Here is a 27,112-nt window from a genome sequence, read left to right as displayed (position 1 = left end):
ACCTTCAATATAGAGAAGTATCCCCTCTTTAGCTACGATATCTTCAGTTCAGGGTCTACTTTGGTAATTCATTTGACATCTTATCTTCATTGATGTATCAAGTCAGGCTACCTAGGATATTATTTAGGGCACAGAGAAGAGATACGTTTTTTAATGCACTGGTGTTTTCTGAGCTGAAGGAAGGATGGACAGTGAGAGAACTGAGTCCTTTAAATAGGTCCCTGAAGCAGGGGGAAGGAGCTATTGTAGAGTGGTGATCTGAGCCACTGAGTTGCTGCATGACCTTCAAGGTATTATTCTACTTTTGCCCTAGAAAAAAGGAAAACAAAACTACAAAACTCTTGGTTCCCTTCATCCATCACCCCTAGTGTGTCTGTGTGTGTGTGTGTCTGTGTGTGCAGAGATATGGCCCACGCATCATCTTTGTCAATACTGTTTGGGAGGGCTGGCTTAGCACTACAGTGGGAGGTAGGAGTCATAGTTCTGAAGTTTCTGCCTTTAAAAATATGACCTTTAGTTATAAAACTGGAACCTATATAAACAAACAAACATGCAAGCAAGCAAGCCAAAAAGGAATGACCTCCTCTCAACAGAATGAAGTTGCTCACGAGGAAACCTATTCCAGATCCAGTGTCAAAGCACAAGGACTCCCCAGTATTCCCAGTATCAGTGTCCCGGTGTACTTCAAAGGTATGATGAGTATGATGGTGAGATCAGATACCAGGACAAGTGAGGCATGCCCAGTGGAAATTTCTGAGAGTACTAGGTGAGGTCCCGTTAGTTAGGGGAAGATTTTGTCAGCTAATGTTAGCATGTGAAGGAGAGACACTTAGAAATGTACACGACTGATCTCTCTTCCGCATATCAATCAGAATAATCTTTTAAAATGAGAACACAGCTGATCGTGCTGCTCTTTGAACCCCTCCCACAGCCTTCCATGGTCCACTGCATGGTGGAAATTATTGCTATGACCTACAAGGTCCTCCATGATCCAGACCCTGCTTCTCTTTGCACTGTCTTCCACTCCTCTTCTAAGTATGTTCCCAGACCCAGGGGCCTCTTTCAGTTCCTCAATGCTTGCAGAGTTTTCCCACATCAGGGCTGGAGTGCATGCTGTTCTCTCTGCCCAGAACAATCTTCCTCCGGATGTATGCAGGAATGCTTCTCATCTTGAACTCATCCTTTTAAATGACTTCTCAGAGAGGACTTCCTCACCATCTTCTCTGAGAAACTGAACTCCAAGAGGGACCTTAATCTACCTCATGTGTCACCGGGGAGCCAGCACTTAGCTGACTGTCTAGAACCCAGTGTCCGGGTAGATCTTCAGTAGCACTTGCTGAATGAAGAATGAGTGAGCGAATGAAGCAACCGTTCTGCTCTAGCCTCATAGAGATCTGTTAGATCACTTAGTCACAGATTGGAGCCCCAGACCAAGAACTTCATATGTTTATCAGGGTCTGTCAACTTTAGACTCACTTTTTTCTCCTTGCTAGGGCGGAATGGCGAGTGTTGGAAGTCGATTTAGAGAAGGGCTCCAGGTGGCAGTGTCTCTGAATTCTGGTGAAGGTGGGGACTAATTGAATGTTTAAGGTGTATTTGTATATCTGGGGGATATAAATTTGAGCTAGATGTGATCTCTTTCCTGTCACATTTTACAATTTAGGGTATAGGAGCGGTCCTTTAATAGATACGTCTGGCATGTAGACACATTAGCACGGTGTGTCATTGCACTACGATGTGCTAGATGCTATGCAGAAATATAGGTAATACTTGGCCTTTTAAAATGGCACTTTGAAGGCAGCGATTCTATTGTCTTTCCGATTTAACCTGTTCTGTATAAACAGCGGGCCTTATGTAACTTTGCATCTACATGCCATTGCAAAAATCTAGAATAGGGCTGGTAAATCCACCTGACTGCTATTCACTTAGTGATTAAGTCGGGAAGTGTTTTGATCTCCTACAAAGAACCAGGCACTGTGCCTAGTGCGCTGGCCCAGGGATATTGCTTTGAATAAGAAAGACAAACTCCCTTCTCTCACAAAGCCCTCACATTCACGCGAGAAAGACAGATATTAAATAAGAACTACGATGTCAGATTTTGAAAGGCATAATGATGGAAGGACAGAGATGACATGTAGAGCCACCGGGGGTTGGGGCTGGGTGACTTCAGGTCGGCTGATGAGGAGAGGCTTCCCTAGGCATATGCCATTTGACCTGAGGCCAGAGGACTGCCCATGAACTGCCCGTGGGGAGCTACGGGAAGAGCCTTCCATTCAGAGAGGGGCAAGAGTAGGGCTCCAGGTGGGGCAGAGCTGTGTGTGTGAGACTACGGGAAGCCGGTGTGGCTGGGCCCAGGGAGGATGAGAGTGAGGGAAGGCCACAAGGACAGCTCAGGTAGGGTCTTACAGGCCGTGCGAAAGAATTTGAATTTTATTCAAAGAAAGAGCAAGGGGAGTCATTGAAGTGTTGTTAAGGGCAGGATTGACAGGCTCTGATTTATATTTTTTAAAGGGTTATTGCTGTAAAAAGAAGAGATTGTCTAAAGGGAGCATGAGTAAAATAAAGGACTTAATGGTCTTTGAGATCACTATTAGACATGTATTTCCAGTTATGATAACACAACTCAACCCAGCAAAAGTATGTTGCCTAGCCTCCACGTGCCAAGCACTGTGCAGAAATAAAAAGTTAGTGTTGCTGGATTCCTTCAACAATATTACCGGGTTTTTCTATAGGGACACAACTGCCATATTTTTCAAAATTGATTTCTTCATTCATTTTCAATTTCCTTTTCTTGATTAGCTAAATCGAAAGCAAATGTTTGGGGTCCTTTTAACCCGCTCACCTCAAACCCTTGTTCTCCTTTTGAACAGATCTGTAATTTCCCAAAGTAGTGCGTGGCTGTGGCATAAAGTACTTATCCCAAAGAAGCAGGTTCTGCTGGGGGTTCATGCTTGAGTCCATTTTTCTTATCTTTCTTAAATGGCCGAAGTTAACTGATTTGAAAGGGCCTCATTTTAAATTACATTCATTCAGTGAAAACAGAAATTAACACTTAGAGACATCTATATGCTAATGATTGTAGCTCAGGGAATTCACTTCTAACCTTTTCAAAAGGCTCTGGTAAAGAGCCATTTCACTTGAAAGCAACTTAGTAAAACTGGTAGATTAATTAAATACCATAAAATTTCTTTAAAAATCTTTATTTCATTTATCATTTATGCCATTATTTTTTCTTTTTTATGTGGGCTACCTAGGCCCACCAGATCGTGCCTTCTAGGACATATTATTTAGCAGATTATTTTCCATGAATAATGCAAAATCCAGAGCAGTAATGTAAGGCCATGAGTTTGAAAGAGAGGAAAAGAACAAAAGACAAACAAAGGAAATCTGTTTATCAAGGCCACCCCTAACTCATGTTGCAGCTTTGTGCAACTTTTTTTTTTAAAGTTCCTTTTCCTCTGTCAGTGAAGCCTTGGGTGAGGACACAAGACCAGGCTCGGTGAATGAAGTCAGGGTGCAAATCCCCACTTACCTCTTCAGCCACATGACCTTGTACAGTGAACAAACTGCACAGCTGTACATGAAATCCTTTAGTGGTGCTAGGTCTTCTGTCTCTATCTTACTTGTCTATATTTCCTTATCTCTACTTATCTTCATCCATCATTTCATGTATCTTTAAATTCTGTCATTAGAGACAAGCAATCTCTTCCCCAGTCTACCCCTTCCCTGAAGTGTCAACTCTGCTAAGGATTTGGGAGTAAGATGTATTTTGTTGAACTCTATGAAGAAGAGGTCATGAACTTGAGCAAGGTAACCCCTTAAAGGGATAGGTTAATTAAGTCAAAATAACTCGTTGTTATTTTCACACCCAACATATTCCTCCTATCTTCTGAATAAGTAGCAACTTTTTAGGGCATGGGGTTTTACAGTCAGATTTGCTTCTGAATCCTGGTTCCACCTAACATTTACTGTTTGTATGACTTGGAGCATGTTATGTAACTGTTCGGGCCCCAGTTTCCTCCTCTGTGAAAAGGGTACAATAACACTTTCTGGGAGGATTAAATGAGAAAATGCATGTGAAATGCTTGGTAAGATGCAAGTGGAGGGTAGTACTTGAAGTGGTGGGGATAAATTGAAGAAAGAGACAATTGGAAATATTGCGGCCTTCAAAGCTATGCTTCCCAAATTAAGCTGAAATAAGGGACCTCAGATACCTAAACTGGCGATATTGCATGACCCTTATGCGAAAGATTCTTTAGCCATGCTCCGTTCACACTTTACTTCTTGACCCATGTGTTCAAAAGTGGCCCTCTATAACTATTAAAGGGAATCATATCAATGAATTTGTCCATGGTATATTTATTTTTATTACCCCTCCATTTTCTAACAACTGTAAAAATAGATACATTCTGGCATTTATTTGCACTCAAAACCTTCACCACAATCAAAATAATAAGCATATCCATCACCCCCACAAGTTCCTCCCATTACCCTCCCATCCTCTACCCTCACCAAACTTCCTCCCCATCCCCAAACAACCACGATCTGCTGTTTGCCACTATATATTAATTTGCATTTTCTAGAATTTTATATAAATGGAATCATACAATATGTACTCTTTCTTTTTTGGTGTTGTTTTGACCTGGCTTCTTCCACTCACCATAATTATTTTAAGTCTTATTTTCAAGGTAAGCATTTTGACCCCAATAAAGACATTTTTTTTTCTCCCTGAATAGCATCCATACGATTGTATGTATCAATAATTTATTCTTTTTTCTTGCTGAGTAAGTATTCACTTTTATAGATATAACACAATTTTTTTTAATCCCTTCACTTGTTGATGAACACTTGGATTGTTTCCACTTTGCACTATTACAAAGACATTTGTTATGAACGTGAAAATATAAGTCTTTGAATGAACATATGCTTTCATTTCTCTTGGGGAAATATCTGGGAGTGAAATGGCTAGATCATATGGTAAATATATGTTCATCTTTTAAAGCCAAATTGTTTTCCTAAGTGGTTGTGCCATTTTATATCATTTTTATAGGTATATGAGAGTTCTAGTTGCTCTATTTTTACCAGCACTGGGTATGGTCAATTTTTTTTTATTTCAGCCCTTTAAAGAGTGATATAATGGTATGTCATTCTGATTTCAGATTCTTTACTATCATGTGCATCTTGGACATCCTTATAATCTCTTTGCTGAAGTGGCTATTTAAATATTTTACTCCCCTTTTTATATCAAATTATTTTCTTGTTATTGAATCTTGAGAGTTATTTACATATTTTGGAAACAAATCCTGTATCAGAAATGTGATTTGCAAATATTTCCTTCTTGTCTGTGGCTGTCTTTTCATTCTCTTTATGGTGTCTTAAAGGGAAGTTCCTAATTTTAAGAAAGTCCAATTTATCAATTTTATATTTTACAGATCTTTGCCTAATTCAGGTTTACAAATTGTTCCCTATGCTTCCTTCTAGAACTTTTACAGTTTTAGGTTCTACACTTAGGTCTATGATCCCTTTTGAGTAAAAATTTTATGTGGTGAGAGATTCAGATCAATGTTCATCTTTTTGGATATGAACATTCAGTTGGCCCAGTATCATTTGTTGAAAACACTATTGTTTTCTGCACTGAACTGCCTTTATGCCTTTGTCAAAAATCAATTGATCATATATGCATGGATCTATTTCTGGACTCTCCATTCTGGTCCACTGATCTGTTCATCTATTTTTTTAGGCCATGGTATATTTTGTAACATTTTAATCTCTAAGCAGTCTGCTGCACACCATTCCATCAGTCTCCCCTTCTTCCAGGTAGTTCAACTGGACAACTCAGTTTACTTTTCTTTATTGAAATTTAGCCAAAATGAATTTAGCCCGTGATCTAAAATGGGTCTAAATCCTCTCTCTACTCTTTGCTAGTTTTGTTTCCCAGTTTTCATTTTTATTTGGTTTGTGGTTTTTTAGGGGTGTGTGTGAGGAAAATACCTTGACAAACTGTTTTCTATTGCATACAAACCTATAGAAATTAGCATCAATCATCTAACTGCTTATGATGGGGTGGGGAGTGGCAGTGGAAAAATTAAAGAAAGAACCCAAAACAAACACCAACCACTCTCTAAAGGATTCCTGCTAATGACTGTGTCCATTTCTAAATTATATCTAATTTTTCTCTGTGTGCTATTGTATACAGAGGGAAAATGTTCACTTTTTTTTTTTTTTTTCTGCTTCAGACCTGCCATTAGGGGTTCTCGAAAGCAGAGGCAGGCCAGAAATCCCAGGGCCAGATCCAGTTAAGCCTGCTTGAGAACAGGGCTTTCTCAGGTAAGATTCCACTTGCAAGTCCCAGCTGTCAAACTGTGACGAACCGAGCCTTAGAAGAGGGAAGAGCCAAGCCTCAGGGAGGAGTGAGGAGGGCATGTCTGTTGCACACTGTGAGGCAGGGAAGGTGGTTATCAGCCCTTTCAGAGGTCCAAGCTGATTGGCGAGCTCCTTGTTGATGCTAATGAAGCTATTTTTACCCTGATAGCTATATTATTCCCAGCAATTGTCATGGTTACACGGACAAAAGGAGAAGGCGAATGGTAAACTTTCTGAATAAAGGAGACAACATGAAACTGGAATCATTTAATCATTTATTCTAACAACAAAAACAGGTCCTTTCTAGGATAAGTTAATGAACTCTATTTTACCCCTGAGACTATAATCCCCCACTAACATCAGTCTCCTCATCTGTTAAAATGAAGGGGTGGGACTGGATGATCTCTGAGGTCCCTGCCAGCACTGGAAATTCTATGATTCTATGATTATTTCATCTGTTTGTTTCTCAGCGACTGGAGGTTTTGCATTCACTATATGCAGAAACAAAGGGGACTTTTCAATTGGGAAGTTTGAAATTTTATTTGTATCACAAGCTGGATTTCAAAAGACAAATAGAGTTTGAACGAAAGGAATTGATCTCTAATCTATTTTGGACCACATATAGTAACCTGCCCATTCGATGACACATTGTGGGGGGTTGGCAGGAAAGCAGTAAAAAAAATCCTGCTGGCCCTGTGCAATTTCAAATTCATGATAAGTTCGTTCTTCTCTCAAGGAGAATAACCCGATATCTGTGCGAACTCCGATCCTCTTTCAAAATGGTTCTCAAACACAATTTGGCAGAATGCATCAAGGTAAATGTGGTAGATGTGTTCTCACTTACCACTTGTCAGAGCTGGGCCTGATCAAGCCAGGATACTCATCTCCTGCCTTGAGCAGACCCTAAGGAGACATTAAAAGAATGCATCAGGATTCTCTCAGACAGGAATCCATAGGCAGATCACTAAGGTTGTTATATATTTGGGCCAAAAATAGGACTTTATTTAACTCTATAGCTTTTTCATAGCATAGAATTTACAGAGAATGATCATAATGCTGAAATCAGCTTCCTGAAAGTGTTAGCTCATTAATCCCCAATCTTCATTCAGAAAATCACCCAAATTTCTTCTAGTCCACATTCTAGGAGGAAAAAGACCCCAAACTTGACGGTTTAGGTATACAGTGTTAGTCTTGGCATAGAGAAACTTCAGTAGCTTGGTTCTCAAGGAACTTACTGTCTACTCTGAGAGAGAAGATCCGGTTAGCTGTGAACAACAACCAGTGCCCTTGGTGGAGGGCATGGGATAGGATAGGAAATGTTCATTTGTCAGGTGCTTACTGTGTACCAGGTACTAGGCGAAATTCTCACTGTAAGATCCTATTATTTCTGTTCTATGGATTAAAATACTGAGTCTCAAGGAATTAAAAAAAAAAAGATACTATGGTTGCATATCTAGTAAACTTCCAATCAGAGGTTTGAATCCTGGTTCATCTAACACAGGGCCTGGCTTATTTTCTCAGCACCACGGACAGAAAATAGGTTTCATCTCACCAGCTGATGTTGAGTAATTGATGAAGCTAATTGGAGTGTTGATTGAGAAAGTTTCTGAAAGGACATCTGGGATCAGAGGGAAGAAGTGCCTTGGTTTATTTGTGATGCAGCGTGGATTCTCGAAATTTCCCATATTTGCCCTAGCACCCGCTGGGACGCACCTCAATTAATGGAGGAATGCAAAGAAAAGAAAACTCGGCTGAGTGTGCATGTTCAGGGAAAGTTTCTTAGAAATCTGGGAGACCAGCCCGCCTTGATAGATGGTAGAATTTGGACAAGTGGACAGGGAGCAAACCAGTACTCCAAAAAGAGTTTGAGATGTGAAGCAACAAGAGAGCTGATCTTTTAGGCAAAGAAAGGGTAATTTTTCTGAGACTGAGACACTTGCCTTCACGCCTGTGTTAACCACGGGGCAATGGGACACAAGCAGATTGTTTAAACTGGTTCAAAGCCTTTTCGTATTTACCCTGCTTGAACAATTTCTCTGTGTTTCATTAGCTGCCGATAAGTTACCTCTTTGTTTCTGTGTTTGGTTTTATGGATTCTATCGCTGGACTGATGAGAGCCCAGGGAAGCCATGTAATGACAGGGGGAAGCGCTGGCTGGAGGAAAGAAAAGACGCTCGGAAGCTGTGGGGCGCCCAGGCTGCATCTGGGCACAATGCCAGCTCTTCTGTAGCCGAAGAGCTTGCCATGGTAACAGCTGACAATGGCTACAATTCACCTGTAATAAAGACAAGCACTACGACCACTCAGCACACTAATCAATGATTTAATAATTGTGTCAATGAAACAGATCATGTGGTGGGCTCTGGGGGATTCAAGTCCCCTCTGCTGTTACATGCTGCCTTTGAGCATGGTCTGGTCTTCCACAAAAGACTTACACATTTCCTGCCAGTACTTTTAAGACTCTTCTGGTTACAACTTTTATACCAAAATATATTGGAACATCGTATACTCCTTAGACAGGTGTTTATTGACATTTATGGAAGTGTCAGGAAATTCCACTGAGCGAACGGAGCCTTTACCCACCCCGTCTATCTAGGTTTGTAGAATCCGTCCCTGGTGGCGATACTGTGCCCTTGGGGTCATAGAACATCTTCTCCTCAAACAAGCTGTTGCTTCACAGGGTGCGTCACGCTTTGGTCTGACTGAGGGGGTCCTGCCAGAAAGAGGATACGTTAGGTCCTACTGCATTTCGGATTTTCTCTTTTTCTCTGTGATCCTGTGAGTCGTTTTGAACCCAGATGAGACGTGTTATCCAATCATAAGTCAGGTTTCCTACCGAGGATCTGGATGACCTTTTCCACCCTACTTAACAGTAGTCAAGTCAACAGAGGCCATAAAATGTCAGGACCCCAATTCTCTGCTTGTTCTGGATCGCGCAGTGGGCTGCGCTCGTGGGATGGCTGGTGGCCACCGCCCCTCGCATGCGCACATTGCTGCCAGCTCCCCATCCTGGGGTTTTCAGAATGGTTTTCCACCTTATCTTCTTCATCGCACACAAAATGATTTAATCGACCATCATCTGAGCTCTCACATGTCAGTTAGACCTAGTAGGTTTTAGGAAACTGAGCATTAATGGTACTGAGTCAGTTAGAATTAGGGCTTCCCTGGTGGCGAACCTATCATGACATTGACTTTTATGAGGAAAAAAAAAAAGGGAGACCTATGCCTTTGCGTAAGCGGCTCTTAAAACTTGTTGGTGGGTAAGCAATATCTCAGATACGGCCTCAGATAGGTTTAAACAAAATCGGGACCTTCCCCCCACCAGCAAGGTAAACAGGCTTAACATTTTTTAAAGAATCTGCTCTGGGTCCCCTTCTAAAAGCCAGGTTCCAGTTATTTGTTAAGCGTGCCAAACTCCTGCAGAGCTGGGATCAGACTGCCTGGCCCCAATTGTTGGTGATTCCCTTTATAATCTGAGCATTTTTTTTGTCTGTTATTTTGAACTGTGGACCCTAGTGCCCATTCGGAGGCCAACAGAAAAGTCCCACTCAACATTCTGATACGTATAATGGCCCCAGGCAAGTTTTCCATATCTAGAAATACATTTGTGTTGTATTATTTTAAAAACACCCCTCTACTGTCACTCTCCCTATCCCTGGTTTATCCTGAGCGCCATTAATTAAGGGCCTAATCTGTGAGAATATTGTGGCCCTTCTAAGAGTATATGAATTTTAATGGGTTTGCTTAAGGCCCGAAAAGGACTGAGTCGATAATGGTGGGATTTCAGACAGTATGACAAGCATTGAGGGGTATACTTTTGGCCAGAGGCCCTGCCTGACTCCATTCAAATTTCACAAAATACACAGTTGTCGCTCCATAAACAAATGAACAATATCCTTTTCTTCCCTTTTCCCCTTCATAATTTTGACATAAGCTATGCAGGGGAAAGCAGGTAGTATCCATTATGTATGGGGGCCAATTTTATTAAGGATCTAGGAAATCCCTCCCTTGGTGGCATATTTAGAAAGTACTATTGGCATCCCGTCCCTCTGTGTTACCAGTGAGTGACATGTCAATGTCTTGATGCCTGATCTTAATTATTCACTCTCTGCCATTCCCAGAGCCCTGACATGGCTTTCGTCTGTGCTGACACATGGAATATAGCAAAGAGCATTAGTGGAGTCCAAATATGACTATGAGAACAGAGAAGAGAAATTATATATGTGTATATATAGAACTATAATATACACACACACATATATACACATATACACCTGTATATGTACATATAAATACATATATATGTGTATATTTATAGATAGATATAGATGTATCAATAGCTATATATAGACATAAAGGCTGAGCCACAAAACCAATTTAGTGGCATCCAGCATGTATGATGAGAGCACCGTCTCATTCATACATGTAAGAAACCACAGCAACTCTTCTTTCCTGACCATTCCCCGAAGAGCACACGTAATTCAAATATTATCTATTAATATTTATGCAATATTTCTTATTATATAATTTGTAGAGCATTCCTTTGAGGTTAAAATGAGAAAATAGATATGAAAACCTCTTGAAGATCATAAATTGTAAACTGAAAAATGTATTTCATCATAATTATGACTATGTTTATTTTCACGTTAACCATTTGGTTTCAAGTTTTGGATTACAACTTCCTGGGTGGCACAGCTGATATTAGCTGATTTTCACTGTGAGTGCCAGACATGGCATGACCATCAAGAAGGTACAAACACAGCAAAGCAGAAGGAGCAATGAACGCCAAGGAGATTAAGTTTTATTCCCAGCTTGCTGGTAACAAATCTTATGCCTCGGGCAAATCATTTAACCTCACCAAGTCTTGCATCCTTATCTTTAAAATGAAGGGGCGGCTCAGCCAATATCCTATCCAGATTCAATTTTCAGCGATCCTTGGGTAACCTTTTTTTTAAACACAAACAAACAAACAAACAACATAGGAGGGTGCCTGGGTGGCTCTGTTGTTAAACGTCTGTCTTCAGCTCAGGTCATGATCCCGGGGTCCTGGGATTGAGCCTCGCATCAGGCTCCCTGCTCCTTGGGGAGTCTGCTTCTCCCTCTCCCACACCCCCTGCTTGTGTTCCCTCTCTCGATATCTCTCTCTCTCTGTGTCAAATAAATAAATAAAATCTTTAAACAACAACCACCACAACGGAAACTTCCCATCAGGGACAGTTACAAAGTCTTTCCTTCCACCGCAGTAATTAGCTTTGGTCCAGGTCCCATAACATGTTAGGTTGTAAGAATTTGGCAAAACTGCAATATTTTCCAGAAATTGTTGAAATGCCAAGAGGCTGTTATCAGCTGTATTGTTGCCAGGACATTATAATGTGTGAGATGAACCAGTTAAAAAAAAAAAGATAACACAAACAAAAACAAAGGCGTGGGGGAAATCTTTTGCTGCTCTTTGAATTTTTGTTGTCAGTCTGATTTGTGTGACTACAAAGAAGTAGTCAATGAAAAAATTTTTTTCTTTTATTTTTTTCCTTCCTTCAAGAGCCCTGTTCCATATAGAAAAACAGGGTCAATAGAACCAATGTTCGTAGCTAATTCGGATGGTATGGGCCATTTCAGTTGGTTGTCAATAACCTTCTGGGAACCCTTCTTAGGCACTCTCATCTTTTGTAGAAGGTAAAGGGATGAGATAGAAAGAGATTGCAGTAAGAAACACATCTTCAGTGGTCTGCTGGCAGAAAGCCATAGCATTCCTCCGTTATGTGCCCATATTCTGCACCCAAACTATGCCCATGTTTGATTTTCCCCTGATATGGTGAAATTCTGTGAACAGTTTGCAGCCTTTGTAATTTCTCCATTTTAATTTTAACTGCCTTGATAAATTAACTGGATTAAACTAGTTGTAGGAAAAACAGATGTGAACATCTGCTAAGGTCTTAATAGTACAGTGGTATTTGAACAGCAATCTGAAGCAAGAGAAAGAGCAAGCTCCTGTTCACATCTATGTTGGTGAAAAGCAATCCAGGCTGAGGGAGGAGTAAGTGCAAAGACCTCGGGGCATTTCTTGAGGCCAGAGAGTGCCTGGTTGGAGAAAGAGCAAGAATGCCAAAATGCCTGGTGGCAGTGAGGGAGTGGAGGGTAGTGGATGATATGAAAGGTGAGGACTGTAGGACTTGGTAAGCCATCGTCACGAGCTTGGGACTCACTGGAGGATGTGGGCAGAGGAAGGACTTGAACCAAGTGATGTCAAACAGAGTATCTCTGGCAGTCAACAGCGCTGTTAGGAAGCAATCGAATAATCTAGGTGATGGGTGAGTGTACCTTGGAACAGGTGGAGATGGTGAATAATAGTCTGGGTCTATTCTGACAGAAGAGCTGATATATTCTGTTGATGGATAAAATAAGGAGCATGAGGGAAAAGGAGAGGTCCAGGATGACTCATAGGTGAAAGCCTGAGAAACTGAAACTATAGAATTGCTGTCAACCAAGATGAAAGGATCAGGAATTTGTTTGTGGACCAGAGTTTTTGACGCCCATGTGAGAAAGAAATTTTGGTAGACGCTTAATCAGTACACTTGTATTGGGTAGCTATTTTCATTCATATTGAAATTCAAGCAAGAAGTTTAGGAAATGGAAAAAAAATCCAGGTTTAGCCCATTCTCTTGGTTTCATCTATTCAATTTATCTATTTACTTAGTTGATATGTACTATAATCTCTTACGCATTAAAAGTTAGGTACTAAGTGCTGTGAGAGATAGAATATGTTTAAATGAGAATTATACTTTCAGCATGCATATCACCTAATGGAATTTGGAAGTATGTGTCATTGGCACGAGTAAGGTGCCATGGTGTTTGGGTATACCAAAGTGATTATGAGGGGTTCACGCGTGAGACAGCCTTAAAACTGGGTTAGCCCTTTACATTCCAGATGGGAAGTCTTTATATCATCAATGCCAGAAAGACTATGGAAGGGGAGGAATTTTCTTATTTGACTTTGTGAACTTACTGCAGGTAATCTGGAAGAACAATCTTGACCAGGCTTTCTTAAGAAGTTTTGAGAATTAAGCTCTAAGGTTCATTGTATGTAGTTAATTTACTTATCTCACATGCATCTAGAATGAAACTAGCTATGTACCATCGGTGGGAGAATTGAAAAAATTGTTCCGTGGTGGAAAAGGCTGATCTAGTCTGTATGGGTCCTAAATTCAAAGTTAGAGTTAATGAGTAAAGTATATCTCAGCTTCTGGTCAAACTTTCATATCTAACCCAGAAGGCAAGTAAGATGAGTGGTACACACCTGATGTCTGCTGAGCTCAACATCAGGTATGAGGCCATAGAGGTAAGTGAAAATGGCAAAAGAAAGAAAAGAAATTGCTCTTACTCTTGAGGCTCATATAATCTAATTGGGAAGACAAACACAAGGACAAGTACATGAGAACAGTTTTACAGCACAGTATAAATATTGACCAGTGATATCATAGTCTTTGAGTGTGGACAAAGGATGGGTGGTAATTTGTGTCGAGGAATCATCAAGGTTGGCTGGGTTGAAGCAGAGAGGACATCCTTGAGGGTCCGAATCTTAAGAAAATATTGGCAAGTCATTGATTAGTCAATTAAAAAACCTGACATTTGAGCATGGATTTTATGAGCTAAGCAACTGAGCCTTTATAGGAACGCTGATATTCAGATGGCTTTCCATGATTTTCAGAATAAATCTTCGTGTACAAAAATCTTTGCTTCACTCATATAGGTGCTTCTCGAGCCTGCTGGATTTTCCTCTCCCAAAGACTGACATCTGTCTAATACTTGAGTTGTGAAAAACGTCCCCTTTGATAGACTCTTCTGTTGACAGTTACAAAATTTCCTTGCGGCGATCACTGAGGGCTGCCTTCTCAAAATGAGCACTCTAATATGATGAAAAGGTGGAAGGCAATGCAGGCTCCCATAAAAAGGCAAATTCCTTAGCCCCAGTGTGTGGATAACTGCGTGATAGAGTTTCCTCTCTTCGGATGTAGGACTTGGTCAGGGATTTTGAGGTACCACTGTTTGGACTCAGCAGGGTGCATAATCCTCGGAGCGCTCCATGCCAGTCTAGAAACATCCTAACACAGTGACGACAGCAGGAAATCACAGTGTATTTTCCCAGTACCCCTTGGTGGAGTGTGTTGCCAAAACCAACACTTTGTAATGGTAACATCTTGAGGCGCGATGCAGGAGGGCAGGTGCTGTTGCAGGTGGAGGAGGCAAGGTTGTTAGGCTTTCTGAAGGCACGCTGGGGCCCGCGACACGTCGGGGCACGCGGCACCCCGCGCTACCTGCACAGAGCACATTGAAACATCACGTACGTGATGCAGAGCATTTAATGAGTCGGGACTGAAAACTTTAATTAGCTTGTAGGGCTTTTTATTATTTTATTTTTTGTTCATTATATTTTCTGCTCAGTCTCTGTGGATGTTCTGCATTTTCATCATCAAATGACTGGCTGGCTATTTTTGTCAAACAAGAAGCCTGAAACCATCAAGTCTGAGTGTGGAGACGGTCTGCCCGCTCTGTCAACAGGATGAAAGTGAGTCTCGGGCTTTTTTAATTACAAGGATAACATGTTCGCTCATCTAATAATGAAGATGGTTAGCAATTTTAAATTTTAATAATCAATTACTGAAAGTAATTCTCCATTAAACCACAAGAGAGCCATTAAATCTCAAAAGATGGAACATGCTGTAACAGTAGCAAATTTTCTATTTTTAAATATCATTAGGGAATATCTGATTGTTTCATTTCTCTGCATTTCTTTTACCTTTTTCCTCATGCAGACCATCTCATTTTCCACAGGAAGACAGCACATGATCTTATAAATAATAAAAGAAAACCCTTGCAAGACTTGATCCAGGGGTGTGAAATATGTGCTAAGAATGTAATTTATTTCAGTCTGGGATATTTTGACTGAATAATAAGGAAGGTGACTAATTAATATTATACTATGCTGTGGGCAAGGCAGCAGAGTGGGCTAACCCATGCTTCCTTCACCTCTGGAGACCTGCATTCAAGCCTTGGAGGAGTCACAGCTGCAGAGCACGGTCTGGGGCCCGGGAGGGGAAGGGGTCAGATGTCTTTTCCGGGCTGCGGAGACCCCTGTCCATATTCTAAAACCACCCTGAACATCAGCCTCTGCTCTGAGGAGACAAGGGAAAAGACAAATGATTGCTACTTGGCTGTGACAATTTGGCCGAATTACATGTCAGGGGGAGAGAGCTCTGTGACAGCCTCAGCTCTCCAAGCTCTAGCCCGCTTTAGCCAGCGTGCTTGCATCCCCCACTTAAACACTTGGAAATAGATGGAGTAAAAGAAAAGGTAGGTGTGTGTGTGGGGGTGTGTGTTCAGGTAAGATATTAGATAGGGGTGGGGGCACAATAACAAGATGGCCAAAAATAGTGATTAGTTCGAATCAAATTGGCCTAGGTCTCCATTAGCAGCAGCTGACTCTGTTTCTTGCAGTATCCAAAGCTCGAAGAGCGGAAAGGTACCGCGCTTTACTTCTAAGGCATTCGACAAGCTTTCAGACAATGGGGCGGCCGCTTAGAATCTAACCAGGGGGCACTACACTCTGCACCGCCGCCCCCCCAAACTCCATGTGGTCTGTGGGAGGCAAGGAAGTGGGCTGACTCGAGCACCAGAAGCCACACGGCCGGAGATGAGCTTCTCACCATCTAGATTGTTTCTCTGATGCGAGCCGGGCCTGTGTTTTCGAACTGCGCTGGCCTTTCCGAGGTGCTGGCAGTCCTGGGCTCCCCCGGGAAGGGATAAAGCAGAAACTCTGCCAAGCCACGCAGGCTGGGGGTGAGGAAGGGGGATTTCATAGCCCGGATAATTAAGATGCAGCTCCTGTGTACTTGTTCACTGGAAATTTCAAGTGTCTGGATATAAGAGGGTTCCTGTTTCTCTCTCACTCTGCTACTTGGACTTTAATCCTCGTTAGAACATGAGCAGGGAGAAGTTGGTTTGGTGGGTAGAGTGGAATGTTGGACCTCCACCTCAGGAGTTTCCCCAGGTGACGTTCAGAACTGGCCCCTGCATGCGGAGGGCAAGGAAAGAAGGAAGGAGACAGGCCACCCCAGGCGGTAGGTGGCAGTTTTCATAAGTGAGGGCACTTCCATATGAGGCTTGTCTTGGGCTGTGCAAAAATGAGATCTCTGTACCCGCCTTGCAGAATCGTACAGCCACGCACCCAGTCCAGACGGTCTCAATAACACGTTACTCTCAGGGCTGTGTCCTTGTAGCGGGTCCTAGTGTGGGAATGGTGGGTATAACACACATCCCAAGGGTAGCCAGTGGGGGGCAGGGGGCGGTTTAAGGAGTCTCTGCTCTGATTGCCAGGATCCAGTTCAAAAGTCAGCGGGGGGTCATGTCCTCTCAGTGACCTCCTCCAGCAGGGGAATGTGATCCACACTGGACAATTTTTGTCTCTGCTAGCACATCTGAGAAGTGACTCAGAGAGAAGACAAAGAAACTGTTAAACATGTTTGGGTTCTGATGTGAATCCCAATTATCTAGCTATGATGACGAATCCATATTCTACCTATCTACTATTGGTATGTGTAATGGGGTGTGAGAGTGATAATATATTTTTTTAAGATTTTATTTATTTGAGAGAGCCAGAGAGAGAGAGAGAGTGAGAGAGAGCGAGCACTCTCGGGGGGAAAGGCAGAGAGAGAGAGAAAGAAGCAGGCTTCCCACTGAGCAGGGAGCCCGATGCGGGGCTCAGTCCCAGGACCCTGGGATCATGACCTGAGTCGGAGGCAGACACTTAAACCACTGAGCCACCCAGGCGCCCCTAGAGTGATAATATTTCATTCAGCTTTGAAACATCTTTTTACTTTCCCAGATCACCAATCATGGGTTATTATGAGTGGACTATTATGAACTATTATGATTATTAGGAGTGGCTACATCTTATATTTCCTCAGAAAAACTTAGCACTCTTGAGTGACTCTGGTATCCTATGGACAACTTCAATCTTCGGTCATAGAGTTAAGAGCTCCTGGTTTCACAGCCCCAAAAGCCCTCTTTGAAATGATTTATATATGTTTAAACTGGGGCAGAAAGACCCCTCACCTCTTCATGACATAGGCAGATTTTGAGAACCAGAAATTCTTTTGGCAGTCACAAGTGTAAATGTGGTGGAATGAAATCCACTCTAGGGGGTAGTTCTGCTTGGTATCTTAGTACATTCTTACATGTTCTTCCGGATCTCATTTTCTGCAGAAACAAATCTGGTCCTTTAAAAGGGCACAGAATAGGAAGCATTACAGCTCCTGATACTGTGGTTTAGTGAAGCTGCTATTTGGGGGGCATGTGTATTACTTCTGCAATGGGTGTAAAAATACAATGACCCGGGGCGTGGAGAATCTAGCTGCATGCTGCCTGCTAGCTTTGTGTGGGCTGCTTTAGATTGGTCCCAGGGGCGCATGCAGGTAAGCGAGCAACATGCATTGGGTCTTCAGCAATTCGGTTTGGAGGTCGGGCTGCAGATTCCCTCCCCTAGGAATCTTTACTATTTCAGAGTGGGAGAGAGTCAACTCTTTGTGGCTTCCCTAAGGAATGTCTGATAGTCCACAGACAGTTGGCGGGAAAGGGCAATGCCAAATCCTGCTTACCTCCCCAGTGGTGTTTGGGTTGTTCTGTGGAAGGAGAAGAAGTCATCCACGGCATCATTGAAGGCAGGATTCTCTCCACAGAGAAGATGGCAAAGTCAGCAGAGGGTCACTCCTGGGAATTCTGCTTGCTGAGAAGCAGAGAACAGAGTAAGGGCAAAGCCTAAGGGAGGCTAATCTAACACCCAGTGGAGAGAGAGGCAATCAGGCCACCTTGCCAGAAGGCTCAGGGCTAGAATCATAGAAAGTTTGAGGAAACATTTAGGAAAACTCTAGATGTGGGCTCCCAGATTACAGATAAGAATTGGAATGACTGGTGAAGATCAAAGAGGTGGAGAGCAGCCTTACTTACACCAAAACCAAGGACCTCGGATTCAAAGCACTAGGTTTGCTGCTCTGTGAGATTGTGTACAATGAGGCAAATGATTTTCCAACGAACGACAATGCAGCAAGAGTGCGATGTGATGGTGAGGGTGTGGGCTTTGGTGTCAGATAGTGCTGGGTTTGGGTCCCACTTCGGCCACTTATTGGCTCTGTGACTTTTGGCAATTGATTTAACCTCTTTAAGACTCCTTTTTCTCATCTGTCAAAGGGAGGTAGAAGTAGGGCAGGGTTCCTCAACATTGACATGCGGGACTGGATAATTCTTTGTTGTGGGGGCTGTCCCGCACCGAAGGCTGTTTAGCAGGATTCCTGGCCTCTACCCACTAGATGCTAATATCACAACCCCTCCCCTTCAAGCACTGACAACCCAAACCGACTCCAGACATTGCAAAATGTCCCATGGGATCAAAATAGTTCTAGTTAAGAACCACCGCAGTGGTGCAATACTGGGAATAATGAAGTTCTAGGTAAAGCACTTGGCATTGGTATCTGGCATGTAAGAATGCTCAATAGATATTAGGTATGATTTTTACCCATTGATACAAATGTGGGCAGTATTTTTATTAGATACTAAATAATACCATTATTAAGGGATACTATTTACTCTCTCAGACCATGTGTGAGTATTAGTCCAGAGTTTCAACTGGCCTTACTGTTGTTGTTTTGAACGAGGGAAAGCAGGTTTAAAAAAAAGGCCTTTTTTTTTTTCCTGTGTTCACATTCTTAGTTCACATACACTATGCAGATACACTCGCGGCTCACCTGGTAGAGGCTTTGCAAAACTGTAGCTGCATGATTAATTGATTAAACATGGCAGTGTTCATCGCATATTCTGAGGGAACAATTACAAGTTCCCCAGTGTAATACACATCTCGATGTTGAGTAGCTGCCCACGATATTCTTATTTGGAAAGACGTTTGTGACAGTTATATGGAGGTTTCTATTAAAAATGTGTTTATATTGCTTCTGAACCATGGAATATTCACTTGTTTTGTTGACATAATCTAAAGAAGAAGGATGATATTCATTTCATCCTATCTTATTTGGCTATTATTTGATAGCAGGTACAACAATATAACAAGTCCAAATGAAATTCTAGCTTCTTCTTGAATTCAGTGATTAAAATCAAACCATACAGCATGATCCACTGAGTCTTGGTTTCACGTCCAACTCCCACCATTTTCTCAGCAAAAACAAACTTCAGTCGGCTAATAAGAATAGGCATGACTGGGCGCCTGGGTGGCTCAGTCGTTAAGGGTCTGCCTTCGGCTCAGGTCATGATCCCAGGGTGCTGGGATCGAGCCCCGCATCGGGCTCCCTGCTCAGCAGGAAGCCTGCTTCTCCCTCTCCCACTTCCCTCCCTCGCTGTGTCTCTCTCTGTCAAATAAATAAATAAAATCTTAAAAAAAAAAAAAAAGAATAGACATGACTAACCAAGGTAATTTCTTCCTGCATTAATCTTAAACTCTTCAAAAGTCATCAAGGTTTTATTTCTTTGGCTCCAGATTGAATTGTTGAATTTTGCAGAAGGCATTACACATTACACAAGGGAGATTAAATTGAAACTAAATTGCCATTAAGACATTAAAGAGGGGTGGAGGAAAATCTAAAGAATATATATGTATATATGTATTGTTTTAAGAAAATTTGGAGCTAAGAATGACCACCTTTCAACTTGCATTGGAAATATTTGAGTTTGATTTTCTCATTTAATTTGTTTAGAGTGAAACTCATAGAGTGACTTACGGAATGGTGATTTGACAGATACTTTAGGCAAACACTTTGGACAAAGACTATCTTAGAATTAGATTTTTGTAAACTATAGGAAACAAACTGAGGGCTGCTGGAGGGGAGGGGGTGCAGGGATGGGATGATTGGGTGATGGGCATTAAGGAAGGCATGTGATGTGATGAGCACTAGGTGTTATATGCAACTGATAAATTATTGAACACTATACCTGAAACTAATGATGTACTAAGTAGGCTAATTGAATTGAAATAAAATTTAAAAAAAGAAAACACGCACGCATATGAAGGACCAAATCAAAACAAAGTTGTTTTTATTTTCATTTAAATCTGTGTTGCATGATCTTTGAGGCCATCTGTCAAACACTCTCCCTCAACTTTCCGGCTCTTGTTTCTACTACAACTTTATCAGCCTCAACTATACATTCTCATGCTTTCCTATGTTTTCTCTTTGGCTATCCATCTTCATCACTTCTTTGATGTTCTGGGTCAAAACCCATCCTTTCAATTTTCTGTTCTAGTTACAGCTGGGTACACTGATCGTGCCTTTATTCCACATCTCCTCATTACTTACGTGAATGATTTTTACTATATTATTTTGCACTGGTTTGTATATTGCTTAACAATTTTGTACTGGTTACCTGTGTTTCATATCTTTCCAAGTAGATTGTTATATCATGGAAAGCATAGACTGTCTTTGACTTTTATTGTTCTCAAACTACCACCAAGGTGTTTTGAATATATAACAAGTATGTGTTGGATGAATTAATGAATACTGTACTGAGCAATTTAAAAGTGAGTTTTTATGGAGGGCCTTTTATTTAAATGCTTAACATTATATGATGAATCTATTTAATAACCAATAACAACATCAAAAATACCACTTAGTCACAATGATGTACCGGTTTAATCTGGTCTAATTCTCATTTTACAGATGGAAAAACTGAATGGATAAATGACTCGGATGGTATAAACTCAAGGATCAAGCCAGAGGATATTCCCACCCACAGCCCCCAGTTTTCACCTCTGAGTGCCATTAGTTAAATTTTGCCAATGGAAAGAGACACTGATCTAAAATAAATATAATGGGGGGCTCCTGGAGGGCTCAGTTGGTTAAGTGTCCAACTCTTGATTTCAACTCAGGTCATGATCTCAGAGTCCTGGGATGGAGCCCCTTGTCGAGTTCTGCACTCAGAGGGGAGTTTGCTTGAGAATTTCTCTCCCTCTCCCGATGCCCCTCCCCCCTACTCTTCAGCATGCTCTCTTTCTCTCAAATAAATAAATGAATCTTAAAAAAAGTAAATATAATGGTGTCAGGTCACCTTGCCCTTTGCTAATGAGCAATATATAGCATGCTGGAGCTAAGCTCATGCTTGAGAAGCATACAGGTTGTAGATCAAGGGCTGGCTTTGCCACTCCTTAGCCCAAAGAACTCAGTTGAGTAACTTAAACTCCCAAGCTTGTTTATTCATCTGTAAAATGGGACTAATAGTTGTATTTACTTCAAAGTACCTAACACATCTGATATAGTTTTTGTGGCACATAAAAAGCTATTAGTGATTGTTACCTATAATTATTAATACTTCTGGGCTATATAGTTTAAAAAGAATTTCCAATTATATTCATTTAATGTACTTTATAGATTTACATATGGATATTAATCCATATATTTTATAGTATACTTATAGAAATGTATATCTTTCTATTCTACTTTGTCAATATCTCCAGGAAAATTTCTCCTAATTATAGTTTTCTCTAAATTGCCTTGAGAAAAAAATTCTTCCAAGTTTTCAGTTTAGATAATTTTGATGTTATAGGTACTTTTGTTTTCATTTTTAGGAGAACTCTTATGATCTTCATTTTAAAAATAGCTGTTAACATTCTTAAATTACTTAATAGTTTTAGTCATATATCTCCTTGAAGAACTACATTTTTCTTTCAAAAAGTGAAATGATATAAAATAATTCTGAGATAAATTGCTTATTTTAGTTTAATGTAGCACAATATTTTATAGCTACTTTTTTTAAAGATTTTATTTATTTATTTGACAGAGAGAGACACAATGAGAGGGAACGCAAGCAGGGGGAGTGGGAGAGGGAGAAGCAGGCTCCCACTGAGCAGGGAGCCCGATGTGGGGCTCGATCCCAGGACCCTGAGATCATGACCTGAGCCGAAGGCGGACGCTTAACGGCTGAGCCACCCAGGTGTCCCATATAGCTACTTTTTTTAAAACCGTAGGTTGAATATAAAATTCACATGAGAACAAAACTGTACATTTCTTTTATTAATTTCGTATCTTATCTGTTTTAATTTCAACCCACACCCCTTTTCTCAGACGATTGGAAAAAAATACCTTTCTGGAAAATGTGTTACCTACTATTAATTTTTTAAAGCATTTGCTATTATCTAAAATCAAACTAGCACAAATGTCTTTTCTTGGTCACAAGCGGATTTGAAGTATGGCTGTGCCAGGGCAAACTCCAAGTACCTGCTCTACATAAATTGATCTCCCAAAGGAAAATGCATTATGCTTATAATTGAAGTTATCATTTCTAATACCACCATTAATGCTGATTGAATCTTGAATTTGTGTTGGGATCATTTATTTGAAGACACTATAGCTCTTAAAAATTCATGTCAAGTACACCCTATAAAAGTTAATCTACAGTCTTGGAGTTATTTCTTAGGCTTTGGTAACCTGGAGAAGGTCGGATTATGAATCTAAGCAAAAATAAGAGCCTATTTTTTTTTAATGGATTGAGAGCGATATCTATTTTACAGAAAGATAGGGATTGGTAAGTTAGATTAAGGTTTTAGTTTTTAAATATAAAGATTGGTGGATCTGTTCACAATATCATTCTTTTTTAAATTCATTTTATTTTGTTAAAATTAGAATTTTTATTTTAAAGCCATCTCTTCTACTGTACATACGGTGAGTTCTGGGAATAAGTAAACTCCTCTAGCCAGTCCATTTCTTTGTCTCTCTCTTCCTGTTTTGCTCACCCCTTTTCCTAGATAGGTGGGTGCACCATCACCATCTACCCAGTTGCTATATTTAGAAACTTAGGGGGAGAGCCGCTCTTGATGCCTCTTTTTCTCCCCTTTTGCCATATCCAATCAATCTTAGAATGCTGTATATATCTTCTCAAAAATAGCTACAGAAGATAAGGAAAGCATTGACATCTTTTTAGTCTCCCTCTCATTGCTTTAGTACAAGTAACAGCTGCCTAACCATTAGGCTGAACCATATGAAATTGGCATTTTTGTCAGACCAAAAAACCCCTCATATATTCATAATTCACGTTTTTCAACTTAAATAGTTTTCCTTTATTTTTTTTCTAACTCATTGGTTTCCACTGCAGTAGAGATATCTTTCAGAAACACAAATCTGATCATTTATCGCACTTGTTAATCCCCTTGAATGGTTTTCCATTGTCCCCATGATAATGCCCAAATTCTTTTCCATGACCTACAATGTCCTGCATGAGCCAGTCTCTACTGATTTCTTTAGCGTCATTTTTTGCAACTTTCCACCCCTTGCAATTTTGCTCATCTTATCTCTGGTCTTGTGTACATACCAGTTCTTTTACATGGTCTGTCTTCACGGCCTCTTTAGTTGGCTGAATCCTATTCATTGTTTCTATTTCAAAGTATCTACCAGGTTCTCTAACCCCTGGATCTGCCTTAGAAGCTTTCTGAGGTGCTTTTATAGCACTCACCACACTGTACTTAATTTCATATTTGCTTTTTCATCTCCTTTCCACAACAGCTCCCCATGAAGGAGAAGGCCGTATCTTCCAGCTGATACCTGGGCTTCTAGTACTAATGCATTGCAGGCATTCAGTACATTCTTGGGGGATGCCTGGGTGGCTCAGTCGGTTAAGCATCTGCCTTCAGCTCAGGTCACAATCCCAGGGGCCTGGGATTGAGTCCCTCATCAGGCTCCTTACTCAGCGGGGAGCCTCCTTCTCCCTCTGCCTTCTGCTCCCCCCTGTTTGTGCTCTCTCTCTCTGATAAATAAATAAATAAATAAATAAATAAATAAATAAATAAATAAATAAATTAATTAAAAAACCATTCTTGGGCAAGTTACTTATTCTCTCAAGTTAGCCTCAGTTTGCATGTATCAAAGATGAGGGTGACTTCATAGGAAGTAGTGGTGAGGACTGCATGATGACACTTGTGTAAGAGGACTTTTGGACAGGCTGTTCTTATTTTATTGTATTTCCCTTCCCTGTTTACTTCCTTAGGATTTGTTTGTTTCCTTTCATTTGGGAGCTTTTTTTTTTCTCGCTGGTAAAGGAGAGATTTGGTGCAAGATGTACGGAGGACAGAGGAAGACAGGAAACGAGATGGAGTCACATTTCCAATCCTCCTGCCAACTCACATCCCTGGGACTGGGTTTAGGCAACTATATAGAGAGAAGCCGAAGTGGTGGGACTGGAGTCCGGGCTATATTGTTTTTAGGTAACAAAGTGGGCACAGAGTTTGGAAGGAGACCCTTTCACCCTCTTGCAGGGGACCCATGGGATCCTCAGAGGATCGGGACCTTGAGTTTGCCAAGCTCAGGTTATAGGGATTTATTGTGAGATGACACCTGGCAGTAAGGGAGGCAGCATTTATCTCCTGGGGATAGAGAACAGTAAACGTAACACACCAGCCTTTGCAGAGGCTAGAACTAGATTCAAGAATCTCTAAGGAACCTTTGTTCTATGGATCTTCACTTTTGTGTTCTTCTACTACTGGCACTCCCAAGCCATTCCCAGGGTTGTTTTTGTTTTTGTTTTCTCTTCTCCCTTCTCCCCTTGTGGCTAGCTGTTTTACTTATCCTCTACTCTGTGTGTCCTTTTGTCAAAGCTTTTATCTATTCAAAACATCTATTCATAGCTGAAATTATCTTTATTATACCTTGGATGATGAGACTACCTAGGAAACCAGCTCATTATTTGACTTCAAACTTAATTTCTGATCCAGGGCCTCTGCAAACATTACTGTGTTTACTCATTTATTCATTCGGTTAATTTGTTCCACAGATATTCAGTGAGCATCTCCCGCATTTTAGGCACTCTTTTTGGTACTCGTGATAATGCCTCGACACTATACACATAAATGTCCCTGCCCTCAAGAGACTTCTATTCTAGCAACACTCAAACGATTGCAATTTAGTATTGGAAATGGAAAAGAGACTGAGGCTGGGGCAGATTTCCAGCAGTTACCGGGGAGATACTACATTGCAAGTGATCAGGGAAGTAAGGGGTAAGGACATGGAAGTCTTGTTTTCAGGGATCCTTGAGGCAGCTCCATGCTTTCATTCTGTCCTTTCAGTACTCAGAGCCTTCTCTTTTGTCTTACCTCTAAGTACATGATACATATCTTGTACCTTTTCTCCCATCAGACTGCCCCCTCCTGTGTCCCACTGTCATGTAGAACCCTGTGTTCCCTAGGCCATGGGCAGTTTATCTACGAAGTTAACGTAAGGGCTGGAGAGTGCTCATGAATTACTGTGTATCCTGTTCAGGTATTGTGTTGGAATTTCAGCAGGGAGTTCCTATCATCTTCACCCCCCTACAAACCACCTCAAGATAATTCCAAACATGTTTCCCCCCAGGCTAATGGGGAAGCCACTGACTGACAGGCAAACTTTTAATTGCGTCCCAAATCTCACCATCTAAGTGGCCAGTTGGTAAATACTCTCTTAAAACCCCCAAAGGGAAATAAGTCAGAATCATTTCTGTTTTTACGCCAACTGTTGCACCTGTCCTTTCTTCTTTGAAAAAAGAAAACAAAGTGAATCTAAAATATTATGGGATTATTTCCACATGATGCTCATTAAAAACTTATATAGGTCTGTCTTGTGTTTGACATTATGAAGAAGGAATCTCAGGTAAGATCTTTAAACCGGATGGGATCAGTGAACAGCTGTTTAAGTACAGAGATGCAACCCAACTGCAGCACTACATTATTTATGGCTGGTACTGTCATTCCTCTTGGCATTATTTTGCCAAAAATATCAGTGCATGTATTGCCTTGGACCCCAGGATTCACCGCACTGAGAGTTATTGGCTGCTTTGAGCGCAGAGTCGCTTTCCGAAGCGATAGCAGCCTTAGATCTTAGTGTTTCCCAGCTGTCATTCTCCTGTCATACCCTCTCTAAAAGGGTTTGGGGTTCTCCTTTCATTACATATGCATAGCTTCCATTAGTGTTAATCACATGCTCCGTTTTAGAGCTGTTTTGGCCCCTCTGGTTAAATGGGCGTTTAAGCAGTTTTTAATGCATTATATGTACTTATTTTTTAAACGACTATTATATGCCCAATTGACTGGCATGAATACAAAGTCCATCAGGTGAATACAGATTTATAATTGTTTTTAAAGCATGTGTTATTTAGTTGACCAACCGTGACAGCCCTTTTGGAGTCATTCCAGCTAAGAGGGGAAATACATGTATATGTCAATACCAAATAAACCTTCATGAAATCTTTCAGTATGGTTCCCTCAGTTGAGCTTAAACTTCTCTGGCTAGTCATTTTCCTCTCAGTTTCTCTCTCTCTTCACAGACAAATGCTCAACATATTGTTCACTATTTTTAGCTTGCATCACCATCATCGGTGAACTAGAGGAAAGCCACACAAAGCCCCATTCAATTCAAATAAAGTCAACATATTCAACAAGATATGTAGTGTCTGCATGACATTAGGCCTTGATACTGAAAAAGACAAGATATGCTCAGTTCTCAAGTCACATATAGCTGACCTACATAAATAGTAGTATTTAATAAATTATTTCATTTTACAAATTATCCAATCTGTCTAAAAATTACTATAACTAGCCAATTGAAAAGAAATTAAATATATTCCTTGTTCTCTTCTCAGACATACAATTAAACACGACTCTGCTCTTCTGTCCTAGCATTCGGTGAGTTTCATATCTTTTCTTCCTTGCCTGGGTTACTAAGATTATTCCAGAATTGTT

At 41.0% G+C, this 27,112-nt stretch overlaps 1 non-coding gene across 1 annotated transcript; it reads right to left on the bottom strand.

The window, feature by feature from the left end:
• Nucleotides 1–17,308: 17,308 nt before the first annotated feature.
• LOC123840091 (small nucleolar RNA SNORA25) lies at nucleotides 17,309–17,437 on the bottom strand. Its single transcript, XR_006789903.1, has one exon. It is a non-coding gene; the product is annotated as a small nucleolar RNA SNORA25 (small nucleolar RNA).
• Nucleotides 17,438–27,112: the final 9,675 nt, after the last annotated feature.

This window comes from Mirounga angustirostris, unplaced genomic scaffold, assembly GCF_029215605.1.
Source record: "Mirounga angustirostris isolate CCGP_5_RB_7025 unplaced genomic scaffold, mMirAng1.0.hap1 SCAF_3, whole genome shotgun sequence".
Classification (NCBI taxonomy): domain Eukaryota; kingdom Metazoa; phylum Chordata; class Mammalia; order Carnivora; family Phocidae; genus Mirounga; species Mirounga angustirostris.
Note: the sequence above shows the minus strand (reverse complement) of the source record. Positions and strands in the feature narration are given on the sequence as shown.